Consider the following 19,524-nt stretch of genomic DNA (forward strand, 5'->3'; position numbering starts at 1 on the left):
CCCAGGTTCAATTCCTGGCACCTGCAGCTGGCCTGGAAGTGACTCCTGCTTGATGCCAATAGCAGACCCTCCAAGTGACCATATTTTCCAGGAACACTCCTAGATTTACAGAAGCTGTCACAGTTTCTGATTTGAACCGGGAATGTCCCTCTTTTCCTTAGGATGCCCTATTTACATCAGAGAAATGTTGGAGGGTATGATAGGACGTCCCTGTTTTCATCAGAGGGTGTGGAGTTATGTGACACTGAGCCAAGGAGTTAACTATACAAACTTTAGAAGACATTTGAAGGCAGCCCTGCACAGGGAAGTTTTTAAATGTTTGAAACTATTATTATATTATTGTTATTGTTATTATTTGAAAGCCACCCAGAGTGGCTGGGGCAACCCAGTCAGATAGGCGGGGTATAAATAATAAAATTGTTGTTGTTGTTGAATAGGGTGTCCCTATTTTCATTGGATAAATCTTGGAAGGTATGCAATAGGCAGAGGGTTTCAGAGTGTGGGTGCTGCCTACCAAAAGATCGATTTCTTACAAATGTGGAACAATTATTATGTGTTGTTACCGGTAACTGGGCCAGTTATGCAGGTCAAAGCAGTCCAGTGAGCGTACTTGGGGTAAGGCAATTTTACAGGTAAACTGGTCCCAAGTTTTTAAGGGCTTTATTTATATACTAATAGTAACAACTTGAACTTGACCTGGTAGCAAATGGGAAACCAGTGCAGATCTCTGAACAGAGGGTGTGTTCTTACATGCTGACAGGGTCTCAACTCCTGCCAGCAATTGTGTTGCAGAATCCTGCATCAGCTTCCAGATCAAGCTGAAGGGAAGCCTCACATATGGAAAATGTTTCTGTGTGCATATGGGTGATTTGGGGTGGGGTGGGGAGAAAACACCTCGCTTGAGCTTCTTACAACTAATTATAGCAACCTGTGTTCTGGATCTGCGTGTAGCTGGTTGGTTTGGACCGTGAACAGTAGCGTTTCTCTAGGAGGTGGGGCTGACTTTGCCCCTTTGAAATTCTCTCTTGCAGCCCTGTGTGTGAGCTTGGGTGCTGTTCTCCAAACTCAGTAAATAGGTCATGCATAGCCTTATAGTTAGCTGGTTTTATAAACTCCCTTTGAAAATGACAGGTTCTTCAGCATGGCCACTAGATGGCAGGGAAAGACTTTTAAAGGTTTTGGAAGGTGCCTGCGGTTGGTGCAGCACATTTGAAGAAACCTGAAAGTTTCCCAGTGAGGTGACAAACAAATAACACATTTCAGATTTGAGGGTTGTAATAGCCTTCTTCAGATATTCAGTGGGAGTGTGTGATGGGGAAGATGGTACTCTATTGAAGCCATCCTGGACTCCTCGGATGACGCTTTTTAGGACAGGCACACATCCCACTGAGATACAGTGGCAGAAATTTTCTTACTGATGGTGACGGTCCTCCACCAGAAGAACACAGGGCATACAATATACAATGCAAATGTCACTACACAGTGTACTATCTATGCAACAACAACAGCAAAATGTATATATTCAATCATAATAAGAAATAAATAACAAAATGCAGATTCTCACAACAGCAACAGCATAAAAGGAGAAAAATCAGCAGCGAAGATGGCACAAAAATACAGTCTTCTGTCAAAGGTAGCTCTTCATTTCTGGCCATGCACAGAAAAGGACAGCTCATCCCAACCCTCACCTGGGAACTTACCTTTCCTCTTCCAGTCTCTTCCCTTTGGAGATCTGAACTTTCCTACCAACTTAGGTAAACAACACATTATGCTAGGCATGTTCTTTAGAGGATGTGTTTAAAACAAAGGTTCCCTCTCTTTCTTCCAAAGAAAGTTGCTGAAGGAAACCAGGGTCAGACTACAAAATGGAGAGAGGTGGGTTAATGATTTTCTCCCTTTGCAGATAGAGCTTTTAGGGCCTCCACATTGCTTACTGGGATCTGCAAAGAAGGGCTCTGGGGGCTCCCAGGAGATCTAATGAGAGCCTCCAGAGTCCAATAAGCAAGGATCTCTTGTCCCCCACCCCCTTCCTTCCTTCCTTCCTTCCTTGGTGAGCCACATAAAGTGTAAGCAAAGTCAGTGTAAGTTGCAATCCCACTGTAGTCTTGGAAAGTCTTAACCTCGAGTATACTTTTAATAATATTTTCAGTTGCATATTATGTTTTAATTTTAATTTCCAGTTTTGTTCTGCACTCAGAGAACTCCTGTTTGGAGACACAATATAAATGCAGGGAGAGAGCTCCATTGAATTCAATATGACTTATTTCAGAGTAGACATGGGCTGAATCTACACAGATATAAAAAAAACGCTGTGAAAATGCTTTTTTAAAAAAGTTGTAAATATGGAATTTGCCATTAGCTCATCAGTGTCATTTAGTGTCACGTTTGTATAATGCACTTAAAACACACTTAAAACATTATATTTGCAGCTGTATAGCTGAGTTCATGGTAAGAAATAGAGCTTTAGGTAGCCACTAAACCCAATAGAATTGACTTTTTCATGTTGCTACCTTCTTATGACCAGCTATTCCATGTTGAACCAATTAAAACAAGTGAGGTTGGTTTACCTTCATTCTTTTAAAGTTTGGTTTGATGCAGCAGAATTAGCATTAGCAGGAAGAGTGCCAAGTGTTCTAAATATGACTGTGCACATGAATTGCAGCCACAGAATTAACCTCATGTCTTGTTAGGTGTTGAAAAACAACTTGCTGATGAATGAGCTACAAAGCAGACAGCGAGTTAAACAGAACGGTTGCCAAAAATTAATAAATAACTTCCTTCCCCACAGTGAACGTGTTGATGCGGCCCTCTTGAATCAATAAAAATGCAAAAGCATGACCCTCCAGAGTGGTTTGAGTTTTGAATCTTTGACTAGATAATGTTTCTGGCAGCTGCTGAATATAGGCTCTAACCTGGATGCTGAACCAAACTTCAAAAGCAAAGTCACCACATGTCAGAACCGCGTTTGATCCTCACGGTGTATGAATTATTCAGCCCTGTTCTCCTAATGCCACTCACTATTTATACATTTCAGCAGCCTGATTTTGACAGAATGCCTTGAAAACAAAAGCCTTCACGACTTCCCTGCAGTTTGATCCCCTCCCCAGTTATTAAAGTGTAGACATTTTTTGTTAGTACATAAGGAACCAATATTAATGCTAAAGCTAATTATGTACTTGATGCTTTGTAATTGCAGATACTTAATCCCCACTGCCGAGCAAAACATCCCCTGGAGACCCTGTCAACTTTTAAAAAATTTGTTGACAATTGTTAAACGGAATTTAAAGATTCTAACTCCATACTCTTGAGTGTAACCACCTCACTCTCTCTCTTTTTTATTTAAATGAAATTTTCATGGCTTTAAAATCCAATTTAAATATTCATGATGAGAATGCTTCTGATTTAGGGAGAAACGCATGCATTAGTCAGCAACCTGATTAAATTCGACGCTGTTTTAATGGAAAACAGGTAAACACTTGATTAGTGGCCAGTACAAATCTACTTTAATTTACATTAAAACCACCTCCGCTCTTTGAACCCCTCACTTCATTTTCAGTTCCTTGACATAAAGAAAATTTCAATATTGTCATTCTGTCTCTAATGACATTCAGCGGAATCTTATCACATATTCCCACACAGGATTTGGAACTTTAGGACCCCCCGCCCTTTTGAAAAAAGGAAACAAGTGAAACAGAAGAGGAGAAATAGGGAAAAAAGAAAAAGGTGGTTCTTTGAGCCCAACCTTTTCTTATTCTTCAACTATGAAAAAGGTCAGCTTTCTGCAAAAGGTTCATTTTGCACTTTTTGGTGTAGAAAATGACCTTGGAGTGTAAAAAAAAGTTTTAGATGGCCAGTAGAGAATTCTAAGATGTGACATCAGTTAGGAACGGAGGAAGCTGACTTCTGCTGAGGCAGACTACTGGTCCATCTTCTCAGTGTTGTCTACATAGACTGGCAGCAGATCTCCAGGGTTTCAGACAGAGGACATGGCCACCCCTTCTTTGAGATGCTAAGGATTGAACCTTCTGCCTGCAAAGAGGGTGCTGTGCCACTGAGCCATGGCAATTCGATTAATTGCACGATTGAAACGAATGTGCATATTTTTGTTACAGTAAGTTCACAACTTGTGCTCACTTTGCTTATGCAACTGCAACCTTATGCTGTTGGGGAATAAATAAATAAGTGGAGAGTCAGGAAAACCCACCATTGGGTTTATGTATTCCTCCTTCCCTCAGGGCATCCAGTGGGTTTGTCCCAGTAAGCAAGGCGCCAGGCTTTGGAAAGGAGAAGCGAAGGAACTGCAACACTTATAGAAGCCCTCACACCTTCTTCCCAAAGCCTGGCACCTCAGCTAGCCAGCTTTGGAAAGCACAAGGGCTTTGGAAGCATTCCAAAAACATGAAACATGAAAAACATGACAGCACCTTCCTTACTGGCCTCTGCGAAGGAGGTATGATGGCTCTGGGAGCATCTGGGAGGAGGCCAGTAAGGAAGGCACTGCTTTGCTTATGGGGTCTGCTAACTTTCTGGACCCCAATTAGCAACCACCCCACTCCTTGGAGGTGTGATTCTGTGGGTTCCTGACTGCATGACTTTGCCTTTCAACGCAGACCCCTGTTTACACCTACCTCATAGCAATCGTCACAACTTTGTGTGGCTAGCTAGGAATTGGGTAAGCCTTAGTCTTGGTTGGAGGGGAAGTTGTAGCCCCTGCCTGCTCCTCCAGGGTTAAGGGTATCCTGTTAAAGGGATCCATGAGGAGCTGCTGCTGTCCAATGGCCAGACAGGGGCAATGGTCATAGCACTCCTCCAGTGGGGATCCCTCGGGGGTACCCCCTATTTGATGTAGGTCATATCTCCTCCCCAAGTGTGGTTTACTCTTAGATGCATTCCGAGCAGACAGGCTGGAGGTAATTAAATGGCTTTACGCAATGCCTATGCCAAACCCTTCACATCTGTAACCAATAAAGTTGTGGTGTATTTTGAATCCAATATATTGTTGTCTTGTCTGGTTATTTCACCACCTAGGGAGTGACGGGATCATGGGGGCTTGGGATGCAATAACCTTAAGACTGGTTTACTGCAATGCAGTAACTGCCCATGTGTCTGGTCAGGAAGCCTCATCACTGTGAGAAGGTTGGTGTTTGCCATCATTTCCACGTTAACCTTTAGTCACCACCCCCCCCCCCCGTGTAATGCTGCCATTAATGAGAAGAAAGGTTAGACGGCCCCTGTGGTGTTTTGCCTTTTCCTCCCCTTCATTTTGCTCCCTTCAGTCACTATTTGGTTTTTGTTTAAAAATGTACATGACAGCAATCACATCCAAGTCAGCCCGAATTAGTTTCATATTTCATAAAACAGAATCTGTGACTGAATCTGAGTTTCAACCCAACATCTGTGTGCCTTTCATAAACTAATTTTGCCGTTGGGTAGTTCTGGGGCACAGCAAACTGCCGTCACAAGAGACAAAGGGTTTAAAAAAAGGGGGGGGGATTGCAAAATCCAGTGGGAAATGTGCATATGTGGCATGAGAGGGCATATGCTAAAATCTCTTTCACAAGTGGTATTAAGAACATCTTTTTTGTCTCATGTGGGTTCTTCCAAATCTCCTCAGGCAAAATGCTGTTTTGCAGAAGAAAAAGAAAAAGTAAGAATTGCTTAGTGGATAAGTTTGCCAAAATCCAACCAGCAGAGAATCAAAGAGTGTCCTCTATTACAGGACCATCATTTAATTATTAGAAGTCTCCCACCACTTCCTAATAGTTTTGTGTATCATGCACACATCTTTCTAGTATTGCTCTGATGTTCTTCCACTTCATCTCTGTTACTGTTTATTGGTACAGATAAGGGCTGATATTTAGAAAATCCCATTGGGGAAGAAAAGAACTCTAGGTTCAGGTGCAGCAAAATAGGACAGCTCAAGGTCATACAGCTTGATGTACCAGACACCTTCATTTGTACACCGTCATATTCTCCGTAAGGTGGTGACTGCAAACCCTGCTTTTGGCAGGGGCCAACTCCACTCAGGACTTGCAAATTTAAAAAAGTGCTGAATTTTAATAGTCCTAGAGGAAAGTGTATGTTTGTTTTGTGCTAGGATTCAGGCCCTACAGACAAACAGCCTATTCTCATCTTCTGCTGAACACACGTAGGCTAGGGTGGGCCATTCTAATTCTCTATCCCATTGCATATGTTCACTCAGTGAGAGAACAGACCTGTGAGAACAAGTCTATCATCCAAACACCTTACACATGTTCAGTTCTGCACAGTGGAGCAGTCTGTGTCATTTTGATACGAAAACTCATTCACGGATGGTCCCGGATTCCCTGCACTCTTAGCAGAATCTCAAGCACTAATAGCCCACTGTGTTGGAGAGGCTGCAGAGATCTTTGTACTTACATTCACATGAGGTAGTCTTGTGAGAATATACAAGAACTCTGGAGATGGGGCTGCGCCTTATCACAGGCCAGACACTAGTCTTAAATCCCAGGATGGTGTTATTATCCATATTTGATAAAGAAAGTTAAAATGTTACAAATAAAGGCTTCTTTTAAAACTTTTAAAATATGTACTGTCGACAGCATGCTTGCCAATAGCTGGAAGACAGAAAGATTTGGGAGACAACTTGTTGCCTGAATAGTACCAGCAAATCTGGAGAATAGCATTGTTGGGAAAACTGATGTGAAAGGTGAAGGCCAGGAACAATTTGAATTTTTCAAGCAACACGGCATGACTATGTGGCACCAAAGGAATGGAACAGGCAACCACCAATTATGCATCCTGTGGCAAGACTGCATAAGATAACACTGTAAACAAAAAAAGGAGAATTCTGGGCATAAGTAAAGAAGAACAAATGCTTTGCTGTAAATACATAGATGAGCCCCTGCTCTTAACCATATGTTATTCATATGCTCATTATATTCTGTGTTGTTTTGTCTTTGTCTTTGCATGTGTCACAAAAGCAATTTTTCAAAAACCACAGTTTTTTTCAGTGCCATTCTGGAATCTTCTTCACACATTCTTCCACACAGGGATGGCAATCAGTGGCCCTCCAGATTTTGTTGGACAACGTGTCCCATCATCCTTGATCATCTACTGGTTGTGAGGGGGCTGGGACAGGCTGATGGGAACTGGGGTCCAACAAAACCTGGAGGAGCACAGGTTTCCCATCCCTGCATTAGGTGCATTCAAATTCTTAGTTTTTCCCAGACCAGACTTGATCCCATCTTGGTCTTTTCACTTGTGTGTTGCAGGTATGCAAACCAGCAGCTTTGTGATAGAAGTTTATAAAATTATGCATGACTGGAGTAAGTGGATAGAGAAAGCCTTTTCTCCTTTTCTCATAACAACAGAACTTGTTGACATTCAGTGAAGCTTAATGTTGGATGTTTCAGGGCTGATAAAACAAGTACTTATTCATGAAGAACAAAGTTAAACTACAGGATTTGCTTCCACAGGAGACAATGATGGCCACCAACTTGGATGGCTTTAGAAGAGGATTGGATAAATTCATGGAGGATAAGGCTACCAATGACCACTAGCCAAAATGGCTATACTCTGACTTCCAATTGCTGGAAATCACTGGAGGGGAGAGTGATCTGCTTCACTTCTCCTTGCCTGCTTCCCACAGACATCTGTTTGGCAATTATGAGAACAGGATGCTGGACTAGATGGACCATTGGCCTGACCCAGCAAGCTCATCTTATGTTCTCAGGTTCACCCAAAGGAGACATTACACCTTTGGGCCATACCTCAGTGATATGGCAGGAAAACATGCACACAAAGTCTGAATAAACTTGACAGTGGGTGTCAAGAAGACTCTTAATGATAGTCCTGCTGTCTATAACTGATCCCTCCTTTGAGCTCCATTTTAAGAAGCTGAAGTGGTACAGATCCATTAAGGCACAAGTACCTGCCAACAGCATAGCACCTTTCTGGGTAAGTTGTGTTGACTTGGGAGCAGGGATAGAGACTATACAAAGGTCATTTGAAATGTCCCAGTGGGATAAAGTTGTGGAGACCTGGCAATTGGTTTTTCAAGTAGCCTAGAAACACCACCACGTTTTCCTTGAAAAAGAGGAACAGAATAAGGCTGTTTCAGGGGAAACAATGTTTATACCACCTTTGTGGGTGTGTTAAACCAGTTTTATTGATTGCTGTGCAAGGGATGGAGCACACAATGATCTGCCAGTTGAAAATTAGACAGACTGAGATAGAGAGTTTAGGGATAAGTATTCCTGATTCCTACACAAAGTTTCTCCCTGACCAGCAAAAAATAAGGCAGAGTACACATGACCTTATATTCTAGCATCAAAGGATACTAAGAGTCCTTGCTATTTATGTGTAGTCCACACACCATCTAGATCAATTGCATGTTGGGTTATCTTTGCCCCTGGAAAGCACTTCTTGAGACCCTGATGTCATTCCAAAAATAAAAGATCATAGCAACACACTGATTCATGTTACCCTACAGTGTGTGCATTTGAAAACGTAATGGAATCAGATGTGAACAGTCCAGGCAACGAGTATGTGCATTTTGGGTGGGTGTATACCAAGATCACAGTCACCTTTCTTCATGCAGGGTGGAAGAAATGCAGATAACCTAAGTAGACATGCATGTGTTTGCATTGTTAAAGTTCGTTCATTGGCTGTACGACAACGAGGCATTCATTTCATTAAATGCATAAAATCCAATTACATTCCTTTTCATAGTGCATTTTGCCGATGACACAATTTTCATGGACAAGAACCTCTACTAAAATGTTCTCCTTTGGAGACAGAGAAAGAAAATTCACCTGGTGAAGACAAATGTATATAAAATCCTAAATGGCCAAGTGGGAAACGACCCTGACTATGAATAGAACTAAAGATTCCAGATTGTGGCTGTAAATGCATCGGAAGTGTTCTTATAATACATTATATCACTTTATAAAATTAGATATGAAATAGTCATTACTTAAAGCCACAGGACACCTTGGAAATGACAAGTCCTTCCATTTTGTTGCAAATCAATATCTAATTTACCTTTGAAAGGCTTTAAGGAAATTCATTGAAAATAACACAGGGTTTATAGTATGAAAATCAATTTCATATAAATGCATTACAATCAAAAGACACAAAAAAGCTAACATGAATAGTTAATCATGCAACATTTTATTTCTCAGTATTTATAGTAATTTGGCCCACTATGTATACAGAGTAATAAGAAAGCACCCTGATATACAGTAAGGAGTGACCCCCAAGAAATAGTGAGTGGTAGTAGCACTCCCCTCGCAAAATATTTCTTTGCACCTTATGCTGAGTTTAATGTGTGCTGCAAAATCCATAGTCCTCTAATAGCGGTCTTTGCCACTTCTTTGTACCCCAACTTAGTTTTTCTGGAATCAGCCCCGCAGAAAAGGCTGTTATTTAAAATGAAATCTGTTTCCCCTAAGGCAAACAACATCCATTTGCATCATGCCACCTAGAGTTCTTCTTGCCAGTTGCAAAATTCAACACTTTTCTCCGTTGTCATGTTGCAGGCCACAACTTTTTTCCAGCCGCTGTTACTGTCTAGTGGTCTTTTGCTTGCCACCACGCCTGCGGGCTCTCTTCCGGCCAACGCTGCCAATGACCGATCTTAAAAACTTGGGGTCGGTGAGATTCGGCAATCGCAGCACCTTGCGCCTGCTGGACCTCCTGAGCGGAGCGGGTTGTGTCTTGCTCCTCGTGAAGTAGGGTGAAATGTGAGGAGTGTTGCAAGCCGGTGCAGAGGCAGAAGGTCTGGCTGAGATGGTAGAGCACGGCTTCTCTGTCAGGGGCTTCTTCCTAACCCAGTGGAACACCAGTATCATACGCCTCTTAGATGGGTTGGACATGCTGAAGAAGGTGCTGGAGGCCCAAAGACCAGGGTGACTTCAGAGCGGAGGACGCAGCAGGCAGTTCCCTATCAATGGTGCCAAATCCAAGCAAATGTTAGTCCTGTTAAATCGATCCAGCAATTATGAACGTTAAAGAAGGGATTAATTCCTCAGGCAGTATGAAAAGACTTTCTGTGGCTTTTTCATAGATGGGAGCCCCCAACTACTGCCACTGTTGACAGCCTGTTGCCCCTTCACTCTGCTTGAATGGGTTATGTCACAATGGTTCCTTCATCAGGTGTTTGTGAGCATGAAAATGCTGTTGGGAGTTTCAGCAGTGAAGCCTCAGGTATAACATACTGTTTGAAAGTCTGAACATTTCCTCTTTTTTTATTTAACAAAATTTATATACCACTTTTATAATTTATATACAAATTATTAGGAGAGTAAGTTAAAAATATACTGTAGTTTATTCCCTTATAGGCTAGTTTACATACTTTATTCCTTCTTATACTTCTATCCCACCTTTCCTCCACAGAGCATACACACTTCAGCCTCCACCTTCTCCATTTTATCCTGACAGCAATATTGTGAGCTAGGGCCATAGCTCAGTGGTAGAACAACTGCTTAGCATGCAGAAGGCATCAGGTTCAGTCCCCAGCATCTCCTGGTGGGACTGGGAGCGCTCCCTCTGCGCTTCGGAGGCTTCGCGTTGCTATCGCTGAAGCCAAGGAGCCTGCATTCGCTCCATAGGACGCACACACATTTCCTCTTAATTTTGGAGGGGGAAAAGTGCGTCCTATAGAGTGAAAAATATGGTATATGTACAGTAACAGAGGGCGAGTTTAAAAGTGTTTGTATAAATGAAAGTCAGCATGAAGCAATGCCCACAAGATGCCACTTCAGCACAATGAATCTATGGCTCTGATCAATGCGGAACAATGAAATTTTGACAGAAGAATGAACGGGGAAATGAATCTTTCCTGAGCAGAATTGGTAATTTGGCTGCAAATTGATGCTCAGTACTATTTTTCTGGAAAAAGAGGTGCTGGAACTCACCATGGACGCCTCCCTGAGAGGTACTGGAACTGAGTTCCAGTTTAAAAAAGCCCTGCACATACCTGTAGACAAATTGTGTCCTCCCTAAAAGAGGGCACATGTTGCGGTGAGACCTGGAGACCTACCACATGTGTTGTGGGTGGTTAAGATTGGTCAGCCACAACACCCGATTGGTAGGTCCCTCGATATTGGGTTCAATCTGGCCAATGGGGCGCAGTTTAAATGGATCAAGGGAGCGATATATACCCATGCACGTGACTCAGAGCTTCCTCTTTCGGCTTGTGCATCGGAACACCCATCCACCTCTCCCTAATTTTAGGGCATTTTGTGATTGACCTTGTTATGCCGTCATCTGTTGTTGGGACTGGGGCACGGCAGGAATTTCCCCACTTGGCTGATTGGCTGTTCCATTTGGGTTTTGCCTGCCATGTAGCAAATCGTCACAACTTGTAAGGTTGCGGATAGGCACTGGTTCAGTGATAGGGATGGGAGAGCGGTCTCGCCATCCCTATGTGAAGGGTATTCCATTAAAGGAATCCAGGGACTCAGCTGGTTTGGTCAACCCCTGAGAGGGGGCTGTGCCTGTGCCTGAGTCCAGGGGGGCATCTGGGTGGTGAACACAGTCTGTTCCCGGCTTTTCGCCTACCCAGGTGTTCACCCTTGGCTGGCCTATGCTGGTGCCCTGGGCCAGCGCTGCCTGCAAGGGTGCAGGGAGCTAGTCGAACCAGAGCCTATGCAACCACTCACCTTCTGCAATCAGTAAAGTTGTGGCCTAAATTCTGCCAAAAACCAAAACTAAAATTTGAGTCAAGTGTGAATTTATTTAGGGGGGAGGTCTCTGGGTCTGAACACGCAAACCTGCAAGCAGGACTGGAGTGTCTCTGTAGGGTTTCTAGCTTTCACCCCTCGGCCTGTGTCTGTCTCTGTCTGCTTCGCTTCTTATCCCTTCCACCTTTATCTCTCCCTCACCTCTGCTTCCCTGCGAGTCGTGACAATTGAGGGAGCCCATTTGCTGCTCCGTATTCTTTCCACCTGACCATGATCCTCAATTTTGTTTTTATTTTTAACTAGGGCTTGCCTGGGCACACCTGGCACATACCATGCACATGCCTATGCTTTTGTCATGGGTGGATACCTTTTTTCCTTGGCTGGCTATACACTAATAAACATTAGTATTCTCCAAGAACTGCTTTTTTTGCAGTTAGGTGGAAGCAGCCTTGAAAAAGACGTTCCACTCAGCATTTTAATGGCGCACAAGATCCGCTGTTATGTTTACGCACCAGTCCTGCTCTGCCAGTGTCCCTGACAACTCCAATTAAAAGTTTATCGCTTGCAGGTTCAGCCTGTTTTATTACTTCCTGTTGATCCCGCCTGGAGAATTAGCGATGAATAATAGCCTGCTAATTGTTCCTTAAATAACCTCTCTCATTTGCCCCAAAGTCAATTTCTATTTCTGGTGTGTGTGTGTGTGTAGAGAGACTTATTTTCTGATTCTGTCCCATTTCTTTCTTTCTTTTTGACTCTTAAACAGCAAATTAGCAATTAAAAATAGCCTAAGAGAAGCTATTCAAAGGGCAATAAAGGGGCAATTCATCATCACCCTCCCAGCTGAGATCAACAGAAAGCATAAGAACAGATGGAAAGCCCTGCTGGATCAGTCACAGGCCCATGTGCTCCTGCATCCTGTTCTTGCAATGGCCACCCATTAAACATAAGAAAAACTTTGTACTGATTTGCCTTCACTGACTGGCAGTAACTCTCTGGGCTTTGCGGGCATCTTTCCTAGCGATACCTGGAAATGCTGTGGATTGAACTTGTGCCTTAACATTAAGCTATGACCTTTCCCATAAGCAGCCCATTTGGCTGAACCAGTTCTGTTGCTTGATGCATTAGATAAGATGGCAACCCCTACTTCAGGGCTGGCCTGCCATGAGGTGAGGTGTGGCAGTTGCCTCAGGGCAGCAGGCTCCAGGTAGTTGGGAGAGGCAGCAGATCCACCTCCTACAATTGTTGGCCTCCTCCACTGTGCACCCTCTGCATACCTGCACTCAGAGGCATAGCAAAGGGGCTGCGGTGGAGGTGGACCGCTGGGTGGTGGTGGCAAAATGGTCGGCAGCACTGACTGCAGGGCCTGCAGCACATCCGAGCCACACATCTCTCCTGGGAGTGATGCAGTGGCTTGGGCGCCCTCAGGCTCTGCTCTGCCCCAAACAGTCCGCCTGTTGCTTCCCCCTCAGCTGTAGGGGAGCTGAGAGGGAGGAGGCAGGCAGATGCCCCATGGGTGACTGACTCCACCTTTGCAGGTAGCTGGCTCTGCCCTCAGGTGTCGTCCCAGGCGCCCGATCGGCTTGCTCCACCACTGCACCCACTGCCACTGCTGCTGGGTGGGTGCATGATAGGAGTGCCGTACAGGGTGGCATTTTCTTTCTTGCCACTAGCAGCAAAGCATTCAGGGCCATACACTGAAATGGACTAAACTGGCAGTAGAATATTATTTCATCATGAGACTGTCCTCTACTGCATGCAAGAGGTATAGGAATTCTTCAGTGGGGGTGGCATAGCATGGTAGTGGCAGAGCACGGTGACTCTTCCCATTTCACCTCAAGTTCTGAAATGGGATGCATTGCCCTTGCTTGCAACACATCTTCTGATGTGTTGAATTTCAAGCTGTAAGAGGCCCTTAAAAATCATAATCCACATATAATGCACATTGAGATCCAGCACCGAGGGCCTTCTGGCCGTTCCCTCACTGCGAGAAGCAAAGTTACAGAGAACCAGGCAGAGGGCCTTCTAAGTAGTGGCACCTGCCCTGTGGAATGCCCTCCCATCAGATGTCAAAGAAATGAACAACTATCAGACTTTTAGAAGACATCTGAAGGCAGCCCTCTTTAGGGACGCTTTTAATACTGGATGAATCATTTCATTTTAATATTCTGCTAGAAGCTGCCCAGAGTGGCTGGGGAAACCCAGCCAGATGGCTGGGGTATAAAATAATAATAATAATAATAATAATAATAATAATAATAATAATAATATTTAACACTGTACAAGCAAGCGCTCTCCAAATACATTTTCTTTTAAAATCACAAGTCTGGTCTCATAAAAAACATAGGAGTATAGCATGGTATATACTGTATTGCAGCGATCCAGAAAAAAGGTGACCCAACAAAGGCTGGCAATTCTGAAAAAAAAAAAACATGGCTGGCTTTGAATTTGTTTGAGTGAGTGGGGATCTTTTCAGAAACAAGCATTGGAAGCTCCAAGTATCTGAACTTTGCTTCATACATAAAAGTATATGACCCTTACATTGTGGGAGGGGAGGGGAAAACCAGAGAACAGAATTTATTTTTATCTTGTTTTAACATTTATGCATTGTTAGTCCATTGCAGACACTTAAGATAAGTGGGATGGTGGTGTTGGTGTTAATGGCTTGGAATCCCTTACAGGGTAAATTCTTATAAATGTTATATTTTGTAATGGAGTGGGTTTAATTATTTAGGCCCTAAACACTCCTTTTATAATTTATCTGGGCACTTGATGGCACTTTTGAGGCTTGGCTCAGGAGTTCGATTTAGAAGCAACATGAGTTCATCCCTAAGGAAGGAGAGTGAGCTACATAGATCAGTTTCAAAGATGAGTAGTGAATTCACAAGGTAATGAAACAATGGCAGTCTCTGGTGTTTAAGTGGCAACACATGTGTGAGGTGAGTTGCCAAGCCAGTTGGGTTTTTGGAAACTTCCATTACTGGGCTATTGGTATTGTATGTTGGTGGTTTTGTATGTTGTATGCCAAAGTCACATTATGGTCTGCCATCTTGAATAAAAATGGTGCCTAGTATCCAAACATCACCACAAACTGCCACCCCCACATCAGGAACCCTCATGCCACATTTTGTGATGATATCAAGATGCAGCTGAACCTATGCCAAAAACCAGGCAAATTCATGTTGCAGTCAATAATCTGGATTCAAAATGGCAGCTAGCATTCAGACACCAGCAATGACCAATTTCCCCACCTTGAGAACCCTTGTACCAAGTTTTGCGATGATATCTTTTTAAAAATAATTTTTATTAAAGGTTTTCTTGGTTTACAAAATTACATGCATTGTCTATTTTTGTAAAGTCTTTGATGGTGATATCTTGAGATGCAGCAGAACCTATGGAGAACAGACAGATTGACAAACCTCTTTCCAAAATATAGTAGATGTCTGATATAGCCAGAAGAACCCAAGCTCAAACTGATGGATGTCAGTCTTGTGTTGCACAGTGATGAGTTTGGGGCTGGATTAGGGTTTTATTGGGTCATCTTGGGGAGTTCCCAGAATGTCCCAAATTCTTGATGTTTCTGGTATATAAAGGCAGCTGGCTGGAGCAGTGGGGGAGCTAGTCACTCGGGCACCCAGAGCGGCACACATGCCATGCACCTGGGGGGGGGGGGCGAGCCACACATGGGGGATTTTGTCAGCCCCCCTCAGGGATGACACCTGGGGTGGACCGCCCCCCCTTCCTACGCCCCTGGACTGGAGCAGCTGCCAAATTTAGAGCTGCTGCTGCTGCCACTATATTTGATGGTGCTAGTTTGTGGCCTTTCATGAGAGGTGCAAAAGAGAGAATTCTCCTCTGTCAAAATGGGACTCAGACCTGAAGGCAGAACTTTGACTTTAGCCTGTTCTAAAATCCCATTCTGGAAACAGCATCATTAAGTAGCAAGAGCAAGTAACCTTACACATATATTAAGGTGTAAAGAATAATAGAAAAAATAGAATTGTAGAGTTAGAAGAGACCCTGAGGTATCCAGTCCACCCCCTGCAATGCAGGAATATGCAGCTGTCCCATATGGGGATTGAACCTGCAACCTTGGTGTTATCAGCTCCATGCTCTAACCAGCTGAGCTATCATATGACTAAATCATTCATTCATAGATTAGGGTGGTCAAAAAAGAGGGACTGCATTACCCAAGAAGGGGACCCCCGATTTGCACAAAATGTGCATATGCTCATTTATATGTGTACATGTTTATTTAGAAACATTTACTGTAATTTAAATAGCAACACAATGCCTCTCACCAAGGTGGAACCAGATGACCTGTGTGCCTGCCTGGTCTGCCTGCCTTCCAGGTATTAACTACAGATGGGAATACTTCAAGGCCCCTGCTGTCTTTTCTTATGGTTCTTTATCTTTAACATGCAATTTAAAGGACACGTTTTAAAAAAGGACTGCCCTCTGACCGTTCTTCAAATAGAAAATAATGTCCTCTGTAAAGGAGGATACATGGCCACTCTCATGTAGAGGGGTTGAGGGAAGCCTCAGGCAAAAAAGAAAGAAAGAGGAACAACAGCTTGCAAATTATCAACTGCAGCTCCTGGATTAGAAGAGAATAGGTCATGGAGAGATCAGTGAATGCACACATTACCAGAGGTGTTGGATATACAATGTTGTTTCATGCATTATACACGATGACAGCAGCAGCTGTAGCTTCTTCCTTATTCAGGAAGGATCCATTCTGAATCGAGGAAAAGAGTTTTGTAAAAAGAGATATTTCAGGGAGGCAGACAAAAGCTTTGTATCCTCTGCTTATCTGTAATTGAACACAACCTACACCGTAAAGTTTTATATGAAGTCATTGGCAATGGTCATTAGAAGATTTGGGGGGGGCAACACTGATGACACCTGATGGAAGTTGTGCTTCAAAACGTATGGAGGACATGTGGTTGGAGAAAACTACTCTGCTGAATTCCTCCTTTGTGCTCCTCCCTCCACTTCTATGAGGCTATGCAAATCCTAAGCTTGATCATGAGTATAGATCTCTATAATTCAGTATCATCCTTATCATTATAATTTATTATGATAGTAAGTGATGGCCCTTTTTCTCCACCGTTCCTGATGTACAGTAGATCTTCACTCCCCCTACCTTATTGTTTCATATCTTGGTTCATCTTTTGTGGTTCATCTCAGGTGCCAAAATGTCTTGGGCCAGCCCTGGTCCCAGGTTCCCAGTATCTCCGTGTAGGGCTGGAAGAGACACTGCCAGTCAGGATAGACAGTACTAACCTAGAGGAACTGAGGGTCTGACTCACTGTAAGACAGTTTCCTATATTTCTAGGGGACACATTCTTGGTGGTCTCTAGCCAGCTTTCCAGAATGCCCTCCTGCTTAGAGGAACAAATGGCCAATCCAGTCCAGCATCCTGTTCTCACAGTGGCCAACCAGAGTAAAGCAGGACCAGAGTACAAGAGCACTCTCCCCTCCTGTGGCTTCCTGCAGCTGGTATCCAGAAATATTTTCTGCCTCTGGCTGTGGAGTCAGAGCATAGCCATTGAAGCCAATAGCCACTGATAGGCTTACCGTTCATGAATTTGTCCTATCCTCTTTTAAAGACATCTAAGTTGGTGGACGCGGGTGGTGCTGTGGGTAAAACCTCAGCGCCTAGGACTTGCTGATCGCATGGTTGGCGGTTCGAATCCCCGCGGCGGGGTGAGCTCCCGTCGTTCGGTCCCAGCTCCTGCCCACCTAGCAGTTCGAAAGCACCCTTAAGTGCAAGTAGATAAATAGGTACCACTTTATAGCGGGAAGCTAAACGGCGTTTCCGTGTGCTGCTCTGGTGCCGGTTCGCCGGAGCAGCGTCGTCACGCTGGCCACGTGACCCGGAAGTGTCTGCGGACAGCGCTGGCTCCCGCCCTCTAGAGTGAGATGAGTGCACAACCCTAGAGTCTGTCAAGACTGGCCCGTACGGGCAGGGTACCTTTAGCTTTACCTTTTAAGTTGGTGGCTAGAGAAAGTCAAACTTCTTATGGTCAGCTTGTAACATTTGGGTGCCTGTGGCTGAAACTCTAATCTAATTAACTTGTTGCATGGTCCATTGGTAAGTTCTCCTGTGCAACCTCTGTTCAGCTGTGTCCAGCTCAATGGGCTTCACACAGGATGGTTTCCCAATGGCTGGCACCTAATGACAGATGGTAAACCTGCCTGCTTCCTGCTCTGCTGCCCTAAACAGCACCTTGAATCCACTGCCTTGCCTTGCCATGCCATGCCCTGCCTTGCCTCACCTCACAGTAGGACCAACTCTGAACCTTCTAGCACAGTGGGAGAGGAACAAATGACTCCGTTTAGTCTCCTTGTGGACACAGATGGCCGCTGCACCTGTGCAGAATTTGTTGGAACAAGCTCACTGTTAATTCTGACCATGGTGTTGACAGCGATTAATTATGGCACCTTAGGGGAAACCACAGCAACATTAATGATGTCTGGATCCTAGCAGCTGGCTGACAGTGCTCTCTCAGATGCTTATGTGCATCTTCTCCCCATGTAATATGGCCAGATCTTAATTACTCTGAAGTGCAAGCCAATGCAGGTTCCGCTATGATGTGGTGACCACATGAGGGGAAATTTAAGCATTCTCCTCCTTCACCCCCCAAAGGAAGACTTAAACTCTTTGTGCTTAGACTACTCCCTCCTCATTCTTCACCTCTTGAGACAGCAGTGTGGGATTTGCATGGTAACTGGGGCGCATCCAACAAAGGGTTTAAAGAGTGTGCATCACAGAGCAGACAAAAAACCCCATGTGGGTTTATGTCCAGGATGCTCTTTTGTACCCCATTGTGCCTTTCATGTTACTCTCATTATCATAACCTTGACCACACAGATTGGTAATCAAGTTGTCCAAGAAACGTTTCTTTCAAAAAGGCACAAAGGTGCTGGGTATAGAGGGTGCTAGGGGCCCCAGCCCCCTCAATATTTTGAACCAGGGGGCCCAGCCCCTCAATATTGAGGGGGCCGACATCCCCTGCTACTACCAGTTAAGCACAATACCATCTTCTTTAGAAGACTTTGCAGTACTGTCACTTTCCTCAATATCCTCCTCTGTATGTTTTCCAGAAACTTCTAATTTGTGAAACTTCTGTTTATATTATTTGTAGTAGAAGCCCCTTGTCCAGCTTCCTCAGTGCTCAACAATTGTGTAGCCGTATTCTTGTCCTTCAACTGCTTGCTCCTTAGTTTTTTCCTCCTGTTGTTTGTGGTGCTGAGCTGATTAAGAGGTGACTGTAAGATTTAAAATTAAGTTCATTTTCACTTTTTTTTTTAAGTGTGTGTGTGTGTTACATAACCTTCAATCAACTCGATGGTCTGTCTATTTCAAATGCAGGCAGCAACCATTTTGCACGCTGCCAGTTGATGCATGACTGCTGATGCATGCATCACTTTCAGCCCTGGAAGGTGGCAGGGGTGGAACGGGAGGCTGCAGGGGCAAAACAGGCTTACATGTGACTGCTGACATATGCAATGACCCAGAACACAACCCCCATGCATATGGGGAGTTGCCTGTATACATAAAAAATTATTTAATGTATCCATTACTTCAAAAATGATAAAATTCTCCAAGATATAAAATATAAACAGAAAATTACCAGATATAACCAAAACTAATCTGTATAATATTGTGCCCCTCAAAGGTACTGCACCCCTCTGAGATATGTGTTCTAGGTAGCTGTCTAGTTGGCCTAACGATAGCAGCATCCCTGCTCCCATTAACCCATAAGCCCATGCTGGCTGGGGTTGCTGGAAGTTGGAACATAGCAATGTAAGGAAGGGTACAAGTTCCCCATCCCTATACTATCCCTTCAAGCCA

The sequence above is a fragment of the Podarcis filfolensis genome (assembly GCF_964270895.1).
Source record: "Podarcis filfolensis genome assembly, chromosome: Z".
Lineage (NCBI taxonomy): Eukaryota > Metazoa > Chordata > Lepidosauria > Squamata > Lacertidae > Podarcis > Podarcis filfolensis.